Source organism: Cricetulus griseus (assembly GCF_003668045.3).
Source record: "Cricetulus griseus strain 17A/GY chromosome 1 unlocalized genomic scaffold, alternate assembly CriGri-PICRH-1.0 chr1_0, whole genome shotgun sequence".
Taxonomy (NCBI): Eukaryota; Metazoa; Chordata; class Mammalia; order Rodentia; family Cricetidae; genus Cricetulus; species Cricetulus griseus.
Genome location: NW_023276806.1, coordinates 144,654,112 through 144,669,891, shown reverse-complemented (window position 1 = coordinate 144,669,891; position 15,780 = coordinate 144,654,112). Strand labels below are relative to the sequence as shown.

Here is a 15,780-nt window from a genome sequence, read left to right as displayed (position 1 = left end):
TTTTGCTTTCTAAGACAAGGTCTCACTCACTATCTGGTCCTGGCTGGCCTATGATTCCCAGAGATTTACCTTCTACCTTGAGGGTGCTGGGATTCAAAGCGTGTGCCACCACACCTGCTAAATGAAACCTTTATCCAAAGGGAGCTCAGTTTTCCACAGAGTGCTACTTCTTGGTTTCTGAGGATGAATGACCACTTTAATCTTTTTTTTATCTGCTCCATGTTGCACAGATTTAAATCAAATCAATGGGAAGCTGACTTCCATGCCCATCTTGAAAAGCAAAAACCACACCAAGTTAACCTAATATCCGGTATTACTGTCTGTTCCTCATTATGTAGTAAAGAAAGGACAATCAGCCCTTAGTTAGTTGACATATCATCAAACCACACTGATTACAAGCTTGTAGGCTTGACATCTTCAAATAATATATGTCCTCCATTTCAAATGCTATGCAGGCAGAGATAAATTTAAAAACTGACAAAAGAATAGTCACTTCCCTGGCTCCCTAACACAGTATAAAAGATAGACAATTTATCAAGAGCAAGGAGGTGCCTTTATCTTTATTCCTCTAATTCTGGAGAACTCAAACAAGTCCAAGGTAAAATACATCATTGTCATCTGATTCTGAACAGTGGTTTATACTGTTTGAAGATACAAGGCTAATTTATGTGCTGGAGTTATGACAAGAAACGCAGATGTCCTAACACACTACATGAAAAGCAGCTACTCATCCATGTCTTCCAATTCTTCACTCACTTAACTCCCCAGTAGAAACCTTTATTTCCAGTATATAAGAGAAAGCACCAAAATCAACTATGACTCCTCCAACCCAGTGAATACTGAATTTCACTAAGTTAAGGAAGTAAATTTTACTATTTGTATGTATAACTTAATCAGTCCCCTATTGATGAATTTTGGGCAATCTCCATTTTTCTAAATTAAAAACCAATTAATAAGAAAGATGTGTGCATTTAAATCTTATTCTGATGTGATTATCTTGACAGGTGAAATACCTAGAATCGACTTATTTTAGGTTGTTGAAATGTGTTCCAGAATGGTCCATGGATTTGTAACACCTTTCCACTCCTTTAATGTTTAACTCTGATTGTGACTTCTAAAGTGGCATTCCTTGAGAATCTAGACACTTTTTTCCTCGTTTACTCTGCTGTATTTCTCCTTTAACTACAAGGATCTTCAGAAATTAAAATAAATAATGCCCACAAAGATGTATGACCAACAATTTTAAAATCCTATGGCTATTATGAGATGATATAGTCAGGTATCAAGAAAAAATAAAAATGGATTGCCTTCCTCACTGGTATTTAAAATTATTACAATATAAGGAAGCTTTAAAGTGCATTTATCCTAAGAACACACATTTTTCCTACTGGTAATAGAAACTGAAAAGTGAACTTAAAATTTAGCAGTATCAATTTTATTAACAATATACAAACAATTAGTTATTATTCAGGACAAAGCGACTTCACTAAAGAGCAAAGAGGAAACTCCATGATAAAACCTCAAGTGGTTCTGTCACCCCATCCAAATTCATGTAAGATAGGAAGTTTGCAGAATAAAACAAAAATTTTGGCACCAGCCATCTCTGCAGCTCAGAAACCTAGTCCCAGAGGGTTTGGAGAGAGAAAGAATGTATCTGTGGAAGGATCAAAGCAAACCCTTCCCTCCAGATATGCAGGCAGCTCTGTCTCCCAGTTAACAATCCTGCAGGAATCAAATCACTAATTGCTCCACCCACCAGGTCACTCACCAGCATCAAGCACCTCTGGTGTCTGGGACTTCCAGTAATCTGATTGTCTAGAGCAGTTTGTAAATTCCTTTTGAAGACCAGTAATGTATACGTTCACTAAAACCCACTTGAGGCTCCTAGGAAGATGGAGACTTGAACAGAATAATTGTGTAAATAAGCATTAAAGCCCTTAATTTGCTGCTCGGGGACACCTGACGCCAAGGGTCTGCTCACGGGAGCCAACACACCCAGAAACGGCCAAGGCCCCCAGTAACAGTTCTGCCTGCATCCACGAGAAGAGGACAGACATCAGAATATTAGAAATGTTTCCATCTACCAGAAGGGAATCTTGGTCTCATATGCACCAGGAGAGGAAAAAGACTCCTGCTACACCCACCAGAAGAAAGGATGAGAAGAGGACAATATAAAAGCACATTCAACAACAGAAAAACCAGTATGACACCACCAGAGACTAGGGACCATACACCAGCAAGACCTGAACATCACAGTGCAGATGAAGCAGAACATGACCATAAAAACATCTTCATAAAAATGATAGAGGGCCTCAAAGAGGACATGAGAAAATCCCTTAAAGAAATGGAAGAAAAGACAAACCAAAAAATACAAGATATCAACAAATCTCTCAAGGAAAGAGTTCAAGACCTAAAAACTGAAATAGAGACAACAAAGAAAGCACAATCTGAGGGAATGCTGGAAATAGAAAAGCTGGGTAAATGATCAGGAACTACAGATGCAAGAATAACTAACAGATTACAAGAGATGGAAGAGATAATCTCAGGAGTTGAAGATACACTAGGAGAAATAGACTCATCAACCAAAGAAAATCTTAAGTCCAACAAATCCCTAACACAAAATATCCAGGAAATGTGGGACACCAGGAAAAAGACCAAACCTAAGAATAATAGGTATAGAAGAAGGTGAAGAAATACACCTGAAAAGCACAGAAAACATATTCAACAAAATCATAGAAGAAAACTTTTCCAACCTAAAGAAAGACATGCCAGTGAAAGTAGAAGAAGCCTACAGAACACCAAATAGACTGAACAAAAAAAGGTCTCCTCGACACATAATAATCAAAACCCCAAACATACAGAATAAAGAGAAAATATTAAAAGCAGCAAAGGAAAAAGGTCAAGTAACATATAAAGGTAAACCTATCAGAATTACACCTGACTTTTCTATGGAAACTCTGAAAGCCAGAAGGTCCTGGATAAATATTCTACCTACACTAAGAGACCATGGATGCCAGCCCAGACTACTAAACCCAGTAAAGCTTTCAATCAATATAGATGGACAAAACAAGATATTTTGTGACAAAACTAGATTCAAACAATACATATCCACCAATCCAGCCCTACAAGAAATTTCTGGAAGGAAAACTGCAACCCAAGGAAGTTAACTACAACCAGAAAAATATAGGCAATAGATAATCCCAATTTACCAACAGCCAAAAGAAAAAAAGGGATGGAATCCCACATCATTTCACTACCACCACCAAATCCAAAACAAACAAGGATGAACAATCAATGGTCATTAATATCCATCAATATTAATGGTCTTAACTCACCTATAAAAAGACACAGGTTAGGAGAATGGATAAGAAGACAGAATCCATCCTTCTGCTGCATACAAGAAACACACCTCAACTTCAAAGACAGACAGTACCTAAGAATTAAAGGTTGGGAAAAGATTTTCCAATCAAATGGACCCAAGAAACAAGTGGGAGTAGCAATCCTAATAGTCAACAAATTGGACTTTAAACTAAAATCAATCAAAAGAGATGAAGGAGGTCACTTCCTACTCATCACAGGAGAAATACATCAGGATGAAGTCTCAATTCTGAACATTTATGCCCCAAATACAAAGGCATCCACATTTGCAAAAGAAACATTACAAAAACGAAAATCACACATAAAACCGCACACACTTATAGTGGGAGACTTCAACACCCACTCTCACCACTGGACAGGAACACCAGACAGAAACTTAACAAAGAAACAAAGGAACTATAGAAGTTATGGTGCAATTGGGCTTAACAGATATCTATAGAACATTCCATCCAAATACAAAAGAATATACCTTCTTCTCAGAGCCACATGGAACCTTTTCTAAAAATCAACCACATACTTGGCAACATAGCAAACCTCAACAGGTACCAAAAAAATTAAAATAACCCCCTGTATCTTATCAGACCACCATGCTTTAAAGTTAGAATTCAACATCAACACAAATTGCTGAAAACCTACAAACTCATGGAAATTAAGTAACACCCAATTGCACAATTCCTGGGTCGAGGAAGAAATAAAGAAGAGAAATTAAAATTTCCTAGAATTCAATGAGAATGGGGACACAACATACCCAAACTTAGGGGACACTTTGAAAGCAGTGCTAAGAGAAAAGTTCATAGCGCTAAGTGCCCACATGAAGAAACAGGAGAATAATCACACTAGAGAATTAACAGCACAACTGAAAGCTTTAGAACACAAAGAAGCCAATACACCCCAGAGAAGCAGATGCCAGGAAATAATCAAATTGAGGGCTGAAATCAATAAAGTGGAAACTAGGAGAATACAAAGAATCAATATAACGAAGAGTTGGTTCTTCGAGAAAATCAACAAGATAGACAAACCTTTATCCAAACTTACCAAACAGCAGAGAGTGAACATGCAAATTAATAAAATCAGCAATGAAAAGGGGTCATAACAACAGACACAGAGGAAATCCAGAGAATCATCAGGTTATACTTTGAAAACCTATATTCCTCAAAATTTGAAAATCTAAAGGAAATGGACAATTTTCTAGACATATTTCACTTACCAAAATTAAATCAAGAACAGATAAGCAACTTAAATAGACCTATAGCCCCTAATGAAATAGAAGCAGTCATCAGAAGTCTCCCAAACAAAAAAAGCCCAGGGCAGATGGCTTCAGTGCAGAATTCTACCAGAAATTCAAGGAACAGCTAATACCAATTCTCCTCAAAGTATTCCACACAATAGAAGCAGAAGGGTCATTGCCAAACTCTTTTTACGAGGCTTCAATAACCTTGATACCCAAAGCCACACAAAGACACAACTAAGAAAGAGAACTACAGACCAATATCCCTCATGAACATTGATGCAAAAATACTCAATAAAATACTGGCAAATCAAATCCAAGAACACATCAGAGAAATCATCCATCATGATCAAGTAGGCTTCATCCCAGGGATGCAAGGATGGTTCAACACACGAAAATCCATCAATGTAATCCATCATGTAAACAGACTAAGGGAGAAAAAAACACATGATCATCTCACTAAATGCTGAAAAGCCTTTGACAAAATCCAACACCCCTTCATGATAGAGGTCTTGGAGAAATCAGGAATAACAGGAACACACCTTAACATAATAAAAGCAATATACAGCAAGCCAACAGCCAACATTAAATAAAATGGAGAGAAACTCAACAAAATTCCTCTAAAATCAGGGACAAGACAAAGCTGTCCACTCTCTCCATACCTCTTCAATATTGTCCTTGAAGTTCTAGATAGAGTGATAAGACAGCAAAAGGAGATCAAGGGAATACAAATCAGAAAGGAAAAAGTCAAACTCTCACTATTTGCAGATGATATGATAGTCTACATAAGTGACTCGAAAAACTCAATCAGGGAACTCCTACAGCTGATAAAACACCTTCAGCAAAATGGCAGGATACAAGATTAACTAAAAAAAAAAACTGTAGTCCTACTATATACAGATGACACATTCGTGGAGAAAGAAATCAGAGAAACATTACCCTTTACAATTGCCACAAACAACATAAAATACCTTGGGGAAATGCTAACCAAAAAAGTGAAAGACCTGTACTGTAAGAATTTTGAGTCTCTAAAGAAAGAAATTAAAGAAGATACCAGAAAATGGAAAGATCTCCCATGCTCTTGGGTAGGTAGGATCAACACAGTAAAAATGACAATCTTTCCAAAAGCAATCTACAGATTCAATGCAATCCCCATCAAAACCCAACACAATTCTTCACTGACCTTGAAAGAACAATTCTCAACATTATATGGAGAAACAAAAGACCCAGGATAGCCAAAACAACCCTGTACAAAAAAGGAACTTCTGGAGGCATCACCATCCCTGACTTCAAACTCTATTACAGAGCTATAGTCCTGGAAACAGCTTGGTATTGGCACAAAAATAGGCAGGTAGACCAATGGAATAGAGTTGAAACCCTGATATTAACCCACACACTTACAAACACCTGATTTTTGACAAACAATCTAAATTTATACGATGGAATAAAGAGAACATCTTCAACAAATGGTGCTGGCATAACTGGATGCTGGCATGTGGAAGACTGCAAATAAATCCAAGTCTATCACCATGCACAAAACTTTAGTCCAAATGGATCAAAGACCTCAACATAAATCCAGCCACACTGAACCTATTAGAAGACAATATGGGAAATACCCTTGAATTAGTTGGTACAGGAGACCACTTCCTGAACATTACACCAGTAGCACAGACACTGAGATCAATAATTGATAAATGGGACCTCCTGAAACTGAGAAGCTTCTGTAAGGCATAGGACACAGTCAGCAAGACAAAACAGCAGCCCACAGACTGGGAAAAGATATTCACCAACCCCACATCTGACAGAGGACTGATCTCCAAAATATACAAAGAACTCAAGAAGCTAGTCTCCAAAACACCAAACAATCCAATTAAAAAGTGGGGTACAGAACTAAATAGACAATTCTCAATAGAGGAATCTAAAATGGCTGAAAGACACATAAGAAAGTGTTCAACATCCTTAGCCATCAGGGAAATGCAAATCAAAACAACTCTGAGATACCATCTTACTGCTGTCAAAATGGCTAAAACAAAAAACACCAATGACAGTTTATGCTGGAGAGAATGTAGAGAAAGGGGAACACTCCTCCACTGCTGGTGGGAGTGCCAACTTGTACAGCCACTTTGGATTCAGTACGGCAACTCCTCAAGAAAATGGGAATGAGTCTACCACAAGATCCAGCAATTCCACTCTTAGGCATATACCCAAAAGAAGCATATTCATACAACAAGGTCATCTGTTCAATGATATTCATAGCAGCACTATTTGTAATAGCCAGAAACTGGAAGCAGCCTAGATGCCTCGCAATTGAAAAATGGTTAGAGAAAATGTGGTATATTTACACAATGGAGTACTACTCAGCAGAAAAAAACAATGGAATCTTGAAATTCTCGGGCAAATGGATGGAACTGGAAGAAACCATTCTGAGCGAGGTAACCCAATCACAAAAAGACAAACATAGTATGTACTCACTCATATGTGGATTTTAAACATAGAGTAAAGGATTACCAGCCTACAATCCACACTGCCAGAGAAGCTATTAAACCAGGAGGAGCCTAAGAGAAATATACATGGTCCCCTGGATAAGGGGAAAGGGTCAAGATCTCCTGAGCATATTGGGAGCATGGGAAGAGGGGGGAGGGAGCTAGGAGAATGACAAGGGGAGAAGAGGAGGGTGAGGAGGACATGAGGGAGCAGAAAGGTTGAGTCAGGGGAAGAATAGAAGAAAACAAGAAAGGAGATACCATAGAGGGAGACATTTCAGGTTTACAAAGAAATCAGGCACTAGGGAAATGTCTGGAGATCTACAAAGATGACAACAGCTAACAATCTAAACAACAGAGGAGAGGCTACCTTAAATGCCCTCCCCTGATAATGAAATTGATGTTTGTCTTATATGCCACCCGATAGCCCTCATCCAGCAGCTGGTGGAAGTAGAAGCAGACACCCACAACTAATCACTGAACTGAACTGGAATCCAGTTTCAGAGAAAGATGAGTGATGAGAAAAGGGGTCCATATCAGGCTGGTGAAACCCACAAAAACAGCTGACCTGAACATCGGGGAGCTCTTGGTCCCCAGACTGATAGCTGGGATACCAGCATGGGCCTGATCCAGACCCCAGGAACATGGGTTTCAGTGAGGAAACCTTGGAAATCTTCAGGACCTCCTGTAGAAGTTCAGTACTTATCCCAAGCATAGGTGTGGACTTTGGGAGTCCATTCCACATAGAGGAATACTCCCTGAGCCAAGACACACAGGGGTGGGCCTAGGCCCAATGCAAAAAGATAGGATAGATTCTAATGACACCCAATGGAAGGCCTCATCCTCCAGGGGGAGCAGAAAGGATATGTGATAGGTAGGGTTTTGGTAGGAAGGGGTGTTAGTGAAGGAGAGGAGGGAGAGGGAACTGGGATTGACATGTAAAACAATCTTGTTTCTAATTCAAAAAAAATTTTTTTAAAAGCCCTTCATTTACTCCTCTTTGCAATGACCAGCTCAGGAGGACCAACCTTCTTGCTGTATAAATCATAGTTGTTACTATAGCCTCTTAGCTTTCCTGTTTAAACAATCACTTTTTTGTTTGTTTGTTTTGTTTTTTGTTTTTTGAGACAGGGTTTCTCTGTCTAGCTTTGGAGCCTATCCTGGCACTCACTCTGGAGACCAGGCTGGCCTTGAACTCACAGAGATCTGCCAGCCTCTGCCTCCCGAGTGCTGGGATTAATGGCGTGTGCCACCAACGCCTGGCCAACAATCACATTTTCATTTGCATCATTTCAACATATATTAAATGATGACCTCAATTTGTCGGAGAAACATAGAATAGGGAAGGAGAGTGAATGGATAAAGGTGACAGTAAGTGTCACATCAGATAGCAACCTGCTCCAGCAGAGAATCTGTAGTGGTCCTATTTGAACAGAGGCCAAGGAAATGAGAGGTTACCCATAAAAATATATGGAAAATAGAGTAAAGCTCCAGGTGAGTCAACAGGAGGTAAGATGAGAAGCAGCAGGAGTTTGTAAGGAATTATTCTGTCTCCTGCAGGGAATCATTTAAAGATATGGAAAAAGAAAGATATGGAAAAAGACTGTTGGATGAGCAGAACTAGAAACGGAAAATCAAACATATGTCAGAGGTGTTCAGTTTGTAAGGACATTCAGACACGATGAGATGTCCAGAACGTATACCTAAAGCAGTAAGACAATGTGAGTGACACTATCTCAGGCATAGATAAATCTTCTAATTATCTACACCAAATGCCTTTCAGACACTTGAATCTTATGTACAGCATTTCTGCCCATGACCTCTTCAGCCTACCTCAAACCCTTCCAGTAATGACTGTCTCAACCCCACCCTCCAAAGCAGACTACTCCGTGCCAAGACAATTCTGACCAGTAGAAAATTCTCCTTGATGACAGTACCTATCAGGCTCCCTGCAAGTTCCACCCACCAGTGTTAGCATTATTCCTTGGACTCCTGCAAAGGTTATCTATGCAAGTGAGCAACTATACAAAAACACAAAAAGGCAATTTCAACACCTTGAAAGAGCTATTTAAATATCTGAACTACTCTAAATTAGCCTGGGCATTGCAGGAGGGAGTGAAGCTATGAAATATGATAATTAGAGAGAAATGGGAGGATTCATATATCAACAAGATCTGCAAGGCCCTTTTAAAGTTAATGTTTTCCAACACTAACTGGTAAATATCTGTTTATAATGTGTTATTAAATATCAACTATATTCAATACTGGTATGAGAAATGCATTGCTCCATAAAATTATTGTGTGCTTGCTCTACAAAGCAGTTACGGTGAGCCCTATTTTATCATTAACACATTTTGAAGTCAGAAATAATATCACCTCTCTAGTTCACTACAGAGATAAAAATATACTTAAGAGCTGTGCTCCAATGATAAACATCCAGAAGGGGCTAGATTCTCTTGTTTGGCCCTGATTTCAAAGTGGTCATTCCTTTGGAAAGTTAGTAGATGGGGATTCTACTTCCATCTAGAACTGAGAGTCTTAGAAGTTTAAACCTGGATTAAAAGTAAATGTGACAACAATTCTAAATGGACAAACAAAATACAAATAGACTCAGGGCTAGAGCAATGGATCAGCAATTAAGAGCGTGTACTGCTCTCACAGAAGGCCTGAGTTCCATTCCGAGCAGCTGGGTAGCTCACAGTCATCTGTAACTCTAGCTCTGAAGGATCTGATGCCTGCAGCCTCTCAGGGGGAATGTATACTTACAGGCACACACCCACCCACAGACATACAGACATGAATACTTATGCATATTTTTAAAACTAAATAATAGCACTTAAATTTATAGTAAATTAGATTCTGCACTGATGTTTTCATGTTTCTCTCAGAGCTGTTAGGAGATTCATGTCAAATAGCCCATTTGTTCTGTTACAAACAGAATCAATGGCATAGTTTTTGAGAATCTATGTATTTATCCAGAGTCTTTTTTTTAAGATTTTATTTATTTATTATATATACAACAAAGAGGACACAAGGTCTCATAGGGATGGTTGTGAGCCACCATGTGGTTGCTGGGAATTGAACTCAGGACCGCTGGAAGAGCAGTCAGTGCTCTTAACCTCTGAGCCATCTCTCCAGCCCCTTTTCCAGAGTCTTAAAAGGTTGCTATGTTAGTTAATTTGCATGTTGTGGTGGCAAAATGGACAGGAAAAGCTACTTGAGGAAAGAAAGGTTTGGTTTGGCTCATGGTTCAGGAGTACAGTCCACCATAGCAAACACAACATGGTAGCAAAGTGTGATGTTGTTGGCCCCATGGCATCCCCTCACCCACACATACACACACAACAAGAAATAAAGAAAAAGTCCATGAACTTGAAAGAGAACAAGGGTGGATTTGGAGGGAGGAAAGGGAAAGGGGGAATGATAAATTATCATATCAAACACTATTTAAAAGTAATTTTTTTAAAAAAAAAAAAAAGAAGCAGAAAGAGAGAGAGAGATGAGTGCTGCACTTATTTTTTTCTTTTCTGTTCAGTTTAGGACCCCAGCCCATAGAACAGTTCCATCCATATTCTCAAATGAAGGGGATGTCATGCAGCTGTAGTCAAAACTTTCTGGAGAAGCCCTCACGGACACACCAGAGGTTTGTCTCCTAGGTTGCTCTAAACCCTATTAACTTGGCAGCAAGTTTACCATCATAGTTGCCAAACCCATAAAATTGTATTTCATAATTATTGAAATCATGGGAATCAACTGCATCCTTTAAATTTCCCATTTTAAGTGAATTGTGACTTCTTGCATTTGTTCATTCAGTCATAAGCTCCTAATAAGCTTATTATAGGTTGTTGCAGAGCCAGTCACTGAGAAATTCATTTTCTACCTCTTAGAAGGAAAAAAAAAAATGCTGCAGAGTAGAATGGTGTTGTTTCTTTAAAAAAGAAACTAGTGTGCCAATAACTATTGGGCTGTCCCCTCAGAACTATGAAAAGATAATTCTGGTAGCCACATGCTGTATACATGGCTACTCAACCATGTGGACAGAATATGTTTTTGACATAATTTTTTTGTCACTACTTTAAAATCCAAAATGCAAGATGAGTTTCTTTTGGTGTTTTAGATGATATACGAGTATATAAAATATGGAGACAGCAATGCTTCTTTGTTCTAGCATGATATTTTATCCCACATTCCCTGCTATAAGTTGAGTTGATGATTTCAAAATGTAAAAAGGTATTTGGCTAGTTACATCACTATATTTTATGGTAGACAGTAAAATTCTCAATTTTAAAAGTGCCTAAGTAGTGGAGCTGCTTGCATTGGATAGTCACACTCATTTTCTTCTTCTTTAAATGGCTTCTGTAACTCAAATGGGACAGAGAGATGGTTTGGGGGGTCAAAAGGTGACATTGCTCTCACAGCTTTGAAAACACAGCAGCTGTTGCCACAGAATTCCACAACCCTTCTACCCCAGTCAACAAGTCCTGCCAGGACTTCAGACCAAGCTATAATCCCTTTAGCAAATCAGAATTCCATGTGGTCCCAGTGAACATACACTTGCTCTCTTTGGGGAAGCCTAAGCTTTTCAAATCACCAACATCAGAAATAGGTGGGACAGTCTTTTAATTTTTATTTTTATCCACAGAGAAAAGAAAATCAATGAATGACAATACAAATCATTTAGGGGAGGGTTTGGCTTACTTACCCCCTGTACTTCAAAAGAGAAGTTTGAAAAGCAAAACAAAAAGACATTTCAAAGGCACCCTTGCCAGGAAGCCAAACTGTATCCAAAAGCAGAAGGAACTGGCTCTGTGGTGGTCCTCAAACACATGGCTTGTTGACAAAATCCCCATGAGACCAAAGCCTGGAATTAAGGTTTCTCCTTCCCAGGTCCCAGCATGTTCAAACAAAAAAGGAGGAAGAAACACAAGGGTGACTCCCTTAAATTGGAATTTGCATCTTTTTCAGCATCAAGAGCACCAGCTTCAAAAGAGAACATGCCAAGAAGCCCCAAGTACGAAACAAATACGACGATAATTCGGAAGAACTTTCCATTTCAGGCACATGGGGTTGGGATGGAGGTGGGGGCTGGGTTACTGACCTCGTTCTTTTTATTTTATCTTTTTTTTCCCCCAGTCTCAAGGCATTGTAAAAACAATCATCATGTCGGGGGCCCAAATATCGACTATGATTTTTTAGATACAGGCCTCAAGCACAATTCCAGGAGGTCAGATCTCCCACTGTCTTTCTGGCCTAGGTGAGGAATGGTTCATAGTTTGTGTAACAATAGACTTAGGCCCGTGGGGTGGCCCATCATGGGGCTGGTGGACCATGCCTGGGGATTAGTAAGGGACTAATGAGATGTGTGCCCTTGTAGAATGTCTGAGGGCTTGTGTACATGCCCCCTAGGTTTATCTTGAGGATTAAAGGAAATATTTGAAATCAGCTCTATACATGATAATAGATGTCTTCTACCAGTATGCCCACTTTTGGAAAGCTATTTAAGAGGATGCTTGAATAAACCAGGCATCTCCAGTATGGTCAGAGAGCCCATCTGAGATGACAAGATGCCTCTGTCTAGTCCATAATGAAAAGCCTAGCTTTTCCTCATCCACACTCCCCAACTAAGGGTCGGACCCAAGGCTGTTTGGCCCATTCCGATCACAGCCCCAAAGACATCAGTATGGAATAGATGGCCTCTGTAGCATGGGACTGATACAGGCCAGTTCCCAGCACTCACCTTGGTTTCACCCAGGGTCAGACAGACAGACAAGCACCTACCTCACGAGGAGTGCTGCCACAAGTCATCACATCCAAGTGACAACAAGGGAGCCCTGATTCTTATCTAAGCACAAAGCCTGACTCACATTTGACTTCTGGTGCAGAGAATAGAATTATGGAATCACTTGAAGTGTGAATCTATTGCATTTATAGTAACAAAAACAGGAGGAAGAATGGATTGTTGCTTAAACAAACATGAGGTGATGCTATACTATTTGTCATGGAATTGTTAAATTTGTGCTTCTAGAATCACAATGTTATAGTTTGGATCCCGCTTTTATATTTGTTGCCTAGGTGACCTTTGACAAGACTGTCAATTCTTTGAAAGCCACAGTTGGGACGTCTATAAAATGTGGATATTAAGCCAGGTATAATTGTCATTCCTTTAATCCCAACTACTCACAAAGCTGAGGCAGGAGGATTTCCATGAACTCTAGGCCAGCTTGGGCTGCATTATGAGCTCTATTCAAGCCCCAAGCTACTATTATCCTGTCTCAAAAATGTGAATAATAATAGTACCCATCTCAAAGTTGTTATTAGGTGAGTGGAGTTCTGGGTAGATAGCAAGTTCTCAACCAACAAACTGGCATAGAGCTGGCTTTGATAAATGATATACATGCATACCAAAACACTCTATGACGTTGAGGGTGAAGAACAGGTAAAATCTGTCTCTGTGACTGATAAAATCATTTTTTAAAGGCTATTGCAGTGAGAGTAAAAGCTGAAGATAAAAGAAACAATGAGAGATGGAACCTGGAAAATCTAATCTCCCATGAGTTCAAGAATGGCCACAAATTGGCACCAGGTACATCAAGTTGATTGTGCCTGGACATAGTAAACAGTAATTGCCAGGTAGATGCTATCCCCTCTTGAAGAATAGTCATCAGAGAGACACTTGGGCTGCAGAGATGTGAGCAGGTGATGGATACACCACAGGTGGAGAGATTTCAGGAGTACTGTCCTTACTGGCTGTGGTAGACTGTGGCATGGAAGCAGAGGTTCTCCAAAAACACCTAGCCTGAGGAGAAACCCCTTCTCACCGCTGCCTCAGCAAGCAGCAACACAGAATGCAAGAAGTGTGCTAAACTTGGCAAAGTCCCACTGATGGCCACAAATTTAGCCAGTGAAAAATGTCAGGGGACATCACTCAAAACCAAACCAAGCCAGGAGTTGGTGGTGCACGTCTTTGATCCCAGCACTCAGGAGGCAGAGGCAGGCTGATCTCTGTGAGTTTGAGGACAGCCTGGTCTACAGAGCGAGTTCCAGGACAGGCTCCAAAAAAACAATACAGAGAAAGCTTATCTCGAAAAAACAAAAACAAACAATCAAAAAACCCAAACCAAAAGAATACAGCTGAGGTCAGTGCATATATCAAGAGGCCCTGCTGTGCCTGTGGTACTGAGACAGTCAGACACATGGACTCACAGGAGGCAGCTCTCTGCAGGTGGCAGTGCAGGCCTAAGATGTCTTGTATACTCCCTCACCAGCACAGTGGCTGACCATCCTGTTGAATGCTACTGGGAACCCCACATGCATAAAAATGGAGGAGGCTCTATACAGCATTGTTGAAAAGGTTAAACATTTAGCAGTTGTCTCATGGATATTTCGGGAGTGCCTGACTTTAACAAAAACATGACTTGCCCAATCCATGTACTGTCATGTTTTTCTTCAGGAACAAGTACATCATGATTGATTTGGGCACTGGCAACAATAACAAGATCATCTGGGCCATGGAAGACAAGCAGGTTGATGTCATAGGCTGCACCATGGTGCCTGCAAAGGCTGGGGGCCTGATGGCGTCTCCCAAGGACTACTTCACAAAGTGCAGATACTGAACACTGCCCTCATAATGCAAAGGACACCAGAGCCTCTTCAGCCCTTAGTAGCCTTTGGGAAGAGCCATGTAGCAGAATGTGGGTCTAGGACTGTAGGATTCTTGAGACGGAGGTTACAGGGCTTAAATAGCTGAAGCAAATAAACATATGGCACACTGTCAAAACTGGGTAGAAAGAGACACTCCAGCAACCTGACCTGAAAACATTAGCTTTCCTATACATCAACAATGAACTTTCTGAGAAAAAGGGAGGTAGAATATCCCATTTTCAATCACTTAAAAAAATGTCTTGGGGGTAGGGAGCATGGCAAGATGGCTCAACAGATAAAGGTGTTTGGTATGCAATGACTGGAACCCATCTAAAGGTGGAAGGAGAATACCAACTACACCAGGTGTATTCTGAGCCCCGCAATGGGTCATGCACTACACACTTACATCACAGAGGATGGGGAGGGAAGGAGAGGGAGAGAGAGAGAATAACAAGTTAAAAGTGAAGGGACCAGCTCCCCTTTCGGCAGTCATAACGGCCGAACATGTGCTTGTCTGACCTTGTCCTAGACACTAGACAGTCAGATGCCTGCCTCGTGACAAGGAACCAATCAGAAGTTAGCTGGTGGCACTATGCTTTATGACCCTGGGTGTACTTTATGGACAAGCGCACAGCAATGACAAAGAGCATAGCAACCACCCTGGGAGGGCCTATGGGCCATAACAACCAGTTGACCAATCAACACAGGGCAAGTCCTCCAAGGCTGGAGGCACACCAATAGTGAGCCTGTGCGTACCCCTAGACACTCCCCTTACGCTGCCCTGCAAGATCTCTTAGGAAGCCCTAGGTCTTGTCTTTGCTAGCCATGGTGGGTGGGTGAAAGACCCGAGCTAACATGGGGTTAGCTCGTTAAATTACAATAAAGCCTCATGCAGTTTGTATCAAGCTCTCGAATCCGCCTGGTGATTGGGGTGACCGCAGTCATGGCCTGGGACCCCGGATACCTGAGTTTTCCAGGGGTCTAACAAAAGTACCTAGGAGTATACCTAACGAAGGAGAGGAAACGTCAGTACAATGAAAACAATTTAAA

The 15,780-nt window shown here is 40.4% G+C and overlaps 1 pseudogene; it reads left to right on the top strand.

The window, feature by feature from the left end:
- Positions 1-10,288: 10,288 nt before the first annotated feature.
- LOC107979262 lies at positions 10,289-14,702 on the top strand (annotated as a pseudogene).
- The last annotated feature ends 1,078 nt before the right edge of the window (positions 14,703-15,780 follow it).